The sequence below is a fragment of the Passer domesticus genome, chromosome 6 (assembly GCF_036417665.1).
Source record: "Passer domesticus isolate bPasDom1 chromosome 6, bPasDom1.hap1, whole genome shotgun sequence".
NCBI lineage: Eukaryota > Metazoa > Chordata > Aves > Passeriformes > Passeridae > Passer > Passer domesticus.
In genome coordinates, this window is record NC_087479.1 from 42484815 (window position 1) to 42490814 (window position 6000).

Here is a 6000-nt window from a genome sequence, read left to right on the forward strand (position 1 = left end):
CCTAGAGGTTTCAGTTTTGTCAACTTCATGAAACTATTCTCCTAAAATTGTAGCTCTAGATATGCCCCTAGGCCTGTACTACCTCTTTTCAGTCAAGTGCTTTATTTTTCAGACTTTCACAGCTGATATTGGTTTGGTACAGAAGATACTGAAGAATTTTGTAACTATAGAAACTGAGATAAAGACAAAACATCTGTCTTGAAAAAAATGTGAAATTTTTTCATTCTGGAAATACAGAAAGAAGAATTTTCATATCTAGTCATCTATGATTTTTTTTCCCCAATGAACTGAAAACAGGGAGAGGGAAGGGCAGAAGCATGGAGAAAAATGCAAATGCTCTTTAGGTTAATTTCCAACTACCTCAAAAAAAACCCCAAAAAGAAGTACCAGAAGTAAAATCTGCTTTACTATTATGCATAAACTGAATATTAAAAGACACGCTTAGTACTTACGTGTGATCTCATTCTTTATTGGTTTTGTCTTTGCAAATTCACCTTCCGAAAACTGTTGATTTTTTTTTCCATTGAATATATACTAAAAAAATTCTTTTAGTTTGGATTGATTTTTTAAAAAACTCATATTTAAATAAATTATAATGGTAAGATTTTGCTCAAAACTCAATATTCTACTGCCTGTGTGCAGGTACAAGAAAGGCAAAGGGACACCTCTCTCTTGAACTCTTATTTCCATTACTAAGCTGACCTTTAAATGCACCATTCTGTTAGGCAAATATCGTTATAAAAATTAGCCACAGCTTTCTTGTTTTTACAAGCAAATCCTGATTATTTGCCTCTCCATAAAACTCCGATGCAGTTTAATAATGGATGCTCCTCTGTTTATCAGCTGTAGAAACCAAAATGGTGTGTTCTGCTGTAAGTCATACTCACTGCTGCAGTTCATTTTATTGCATAGCTGTAGAACACCAGCATAATTTCTGCAAGCTCTTATTTACAGATGCATTGCAAGACACTGGTGGCAACTACTTTTTGTGTTGTAAGCGAAAGAGACCTCCCTCACACCCTAACACACCTTCAGTAATGTTCTAGAAATGCTGGTGTTCTAGAAATTCAAGACAGAAATTCTATCTTGATGCTGGGATAGAATTAATTTATTCTCACAGCAACCTTGGATTCTGTTATAATGATTTACATAGCTTTTTTTCTTATAAATTCTCAGGTGGGACCTTGCTCAACATATTTCAGTGCTGGAATGAAGGAATGATACAACAAACCTGTAAGAGAAATTACTTTGTAAAAGTACGTAATTCCATTTTTTTTTCATTTGCTGGCATGCTACATAGCCAGTTTTTTCAGCTTAGAAAATAAATTATAAGGAATGTCTTTTTTATTAATAGCAGAAATGCTGTAAAATAATACATTCACATACAGGAAAACAATGGAAGACTTTTATTTCTAGTTTTATTAACAGTGAAGCCCAATCAAAATTATTAATTCCTACTCTACCACTCAATTCTGTCTGAATTGCATGGAGACCCGCAACACTTGCCATAGATCTGTGATTAATTATAGGTAGGAGTGATTTCAGACTGAACTGGAAGACTGAAGGCATTTCAGCTATTTTTCACTTGGGTTCAAGCAGTTTAACTGATATGAGTGTGTACGTATTATACAGAAGTTGAAATGTTGGAAATTGTTTAGAAGAATACTGAAGGTGAAAATATCTAGATCTGGTAAAAGACCAAAGACATCATTGTATGAGCAATTCACAACATAACCATAATATGTGAAAATTTACTTGTTGGTTTGTTGGGGTTTTTTTGTTTGTTTGTTTTTGTTTTTGTTTGTTTTTTTAAATCCTGACTGTTTTATACAATTGATGGAATGCTGTCATCAGCAATCTTCATTATTTCTGACTCATATACATTTATTACAGTAGGAATTTGATTCAACCTAGTGCTCCCTCAGAATTTTCCTGTAATGAAATAATTTTTCTAAAAAGAAGAGGCAAAAGCTTTAAATTTTTAAATGGTTCACTCCACATAGAAGCATTATTAACTGGTAAAAACACTGCTTATGGTAAAGTTGAGGATGAAAATATAACGTGAATATCAAATACACATTTCCCGAGATCTGTTAAATAACAGAACAATCTCACTGGGGAAGTGCAATGAGTTGTTTCACTTGGCAAATTTTAAGTGGCTTGGAAAAACCACTGTAACATTTTCTTTCATTAAAAGAAACCACTAAGTATTTTACACTGTTATTTTCATCTCCAGTTTCTGTTTTTGTACTGTTCTACTTTATTAATTTCATTTCTGTGGTTAATCTATTTAAAGAAGTGTGTGGGTTCCACTTACAAAGTACTTTTGCAACAGAAACCTGCATAGCAGGACTCAAATACATTTTTAAAAAGACATTAAAAAATAGCTTTCATCCTCTTTTCCTTCTTTAAATAAGAATTTCCATGGAGAGAAATTGAAACAGAATTAATCAAACCAGAAGTGCCTCCTTCGCACAAGAAAGCCGAGAGCATGTTGGCTTTGTGACGCAGTGAGAGCACAGAAAGTGTTCCCTGCTCCTGCTGAGGCTCCTGATGCTGCCTCTTCTGGTGCCAAACGGGCTGCTGCCACCTCGGCGCCTGCTGCTGGTGCTGTTCCACGCTTTTGTGTGGAGGGCCAAGGGTACACACTGTCCTGTGCCAAGGGAGGAATAAAGCAGTTTGGGAAAGCAAACCCTGTAACTGCTAGTGCAGAAGACCAATAAACCCTGCCAATTACTCATTGGCACCAAGGGCTGAGAAGAGGAACAAAGACAAAAAAAAAAAAAAAAAAAGAAAAAAAAAGTGAAGCATAAGGGCATAAGTTTGGAACAAGTTTCGAACTTGATGAGAGCCATGGGAAAATGTCAAATGTATCACACCAGAGATTTTGAGCAGGATTACAGATAGAACTTTGGTATCAAGAGCAAATAAGTATTTAGTTGCAATTGCCATTGTTTAAGTGATTTATAAAGGTTAAAGGAAGAAAGATTATGAAGCCCAGTCTATTCAGGAGTGAATTTTTTTAAATCCTTTATACATTTAGAACCAATGCAAGATCTGATGTATGTTTTGCTCAGGAATTCAATAGTTTATTCACTAACTCAACACCTATAAAATTACATCACCTCAAATAGCAGTTCCAAAAAAACCCCTTCTTGGTTCTGGAGGAATTTGCTATAGATGTCCAAAAACGGGCCAGTTATTTACAAGCAAAGCCAAGTTATCATCTGAGCCTGCAAAAAGTAGAGCCCAGTTATTGAACTCTGGTACTCTGCTGGGGTGTAGGCACCAAACTATGACAACACAACCTTCATTTCATACAGGTCATGAAACAACAGTCTGATACTAAGCAGCTCTATAATTGACTTAAAGTTATTACCTTCTTAGTATTTGTTATATCTCATTGTTTAATCTCTGAAGTGTCTAGTTTCTTAAGCTTCTTTTCATTGGCACTTCATTGCAAGTATGAATGAATATAAGTACAATGCATGTTCAATATTTATTAATATATTAAATTGAATCATAACCAGCTATGATATTTGCCTAAAACATGTTGTGTGCAGATCTACATGAGGTATAACTCAAACCATTAGTATTAAACAGCCATTTCAAGTTGCAACGCAACTTTTATTACTGCAGGAAATCAGGAGTTAGTCAAGAGTTTGGAACCACAAATGACATAGCACCTTTACTATACTACTAACTACTGGCAATTCTAGTAGACATTCTAAAGGAAGAAAAGAGATGTTAGTCTTTAGATGTTAGTCAGCACTTAGCCAGAAGAATATATTTTAAATGTCTGTGCTGTAAGGAAAAGCAGAGTGAAATCTTCTAAAAAACCCTTTATGTCTCATCCAAAGAATCTGCAATTCCAGTCATATTTTGGCCTTTAGCCAAACATTCAATGATAAGCCAAAGAAAAGGATGTCATATTCTCAGTCAGTGGTATTCAGATGCTGTAATGGGAAGGTGGCAGCTCAAGGTCCCCTATCCAGGTATAGACATGGCTCCATATATTTCAGTATATTGGATGTGGCAGGTTTTAAACTGATTATGATCAGTGGTAGTGATGGTAAAAATTGCAGCTTCTGTAGAAAATACTGTTTGAATTATTTGTATTTGTAAGTATTTGTAGCAAATACTTAAGCTTTGACTAAAGCTTGTTTACAAAAATTCACCCTATTAACTGTAACCCTATGGAAAATGTACTGACTTGTGACAGAGGAAATGAAAACATCACTTTTGCAAGTTCATAGAAACAATACATTGATTATTTCCCCAGTCTCTTTTACAAAAGACAATATCTCCCCTATAGCAAATTCAATCAAGTTAATTTTCCAGAGATACAAATACTAGACTTGCTTAGATACTGGAATTAATTTGACAGTACAATTTCTAGAGGATTTCCTAAGTGTGCTGTCAGAAACTAGTATTGGCATTTCACGTTTACCTTTGTTTACCATTTATGTTAGATTTTTGATCCATTTAGGTATCTGCCAGATATACATTCTATCATGGAAACACTTTATGATGGTGAAAACTGCTGTCATGTCTAGTTCAGACAATTCTGAATGTGCTCTGACATCACTGGGACAGGTTTGGGATGGTAAAGAAGAAGCAGAAAAGAAAATGCAGTAACAGTTGCAATTTTTTATGAAAAACCCTCTATCTCTTATAGTGCACTTTTATGGCATTCTCAGTTAATAAAATTTTACTGATGAAAATCAATTCATAAATTACATTACTAGCAAATTCAGACAGCAATACATATTCTTCAAAATAAATTACAACTCTGCTCTACATTAACCTTACCAAAACTGACAGTACTTTGTTAGATTCAGGTCAGTCAGGTTCTTCTCTTTACTGCCATCAAGGTAATTGAAAATAAAGATTAGCCAATTTAACTAACACAATGGTGGAAAAGTTACAGAAGTTAATGATTTGATGCTATTTTTTTTTAATACTACCATTTGGTGAAGTAGTTTAGTTAGGAATTTTCTTCTTAACTTTTCCTGTGCAAGGCAATCTTCATATGTTCATTGAAAAAAAAGTTGAGAATAAGGTAAGGGAGGTTGTTGCTTACAAGTCACTTGTTTCTCTGAAGCTTAATAGGAATGTGTAAAATAGCAACCTGTGATCTTGTAAAATCTGTTTTCTCAATAGCACTCTGTTCTGTTTTGTGAAGTGAGAAGAAACAATTTTTATAGAGAGCTGTAAAACTACTTGTGCTAGTAATTTCCAAAGAGTGTGGAAAATACCCCAAACCAAAAAACGGAGCAAAGAACACTTCCCAAAAATTAATTATCCTTTCACCATTTCACCACGTCATGAAGGAAAAAAAAAAAGCCAAAGACAGTACAGGAATATTTTTCAAATTAAGATTTGACTCGTTATTATTAGCATTATTGAATATTTATTCAAGTAGAAATTTTGCATGAGTAACTTGTCAAATTTCTCCTTCATGATAATATCAAACAGTGCCAGAGGCACAATTTTTTGTTACAAAATTTGTGTAGTTTAAAGTCTCTACAGTTTTTGATATTTAAAATTTAAAAATAATGTTTTACATCAGTTTAAAATTTGTTTTGGCAAGTGACAATAAACAGCTGGGACAGTGGTCATTAAGAATTTTTCAAAATTAGATATGAATTCATTTCAATATAGCCAGATTTTGAAAACAATTTTGAATATATGTCCATGAAAGAACTCTAATGTTTTTATGTCTATATTTGTAGTCCATAGTAGTACCAACCAAAACCTAAATCCAAGTGGTCTCCCTTACAGCATTTACTATAGTCAGTGTAGAGTTTACTATAAAGCCAGAGCAAAGGATGAATGTGGACTTCGATCTAAACATGCAAAGAAACTGAGTAGGCTTAAGCACTTTTATGTCTGAGTAAAGAGTTATATTTTACTAAAGATTACACAACTCTTAATTAAATGTCCTCTTTGTTCCAATTACCCAATGCATCTAATTCCTTGTTTAAAGCAAGAATCTGT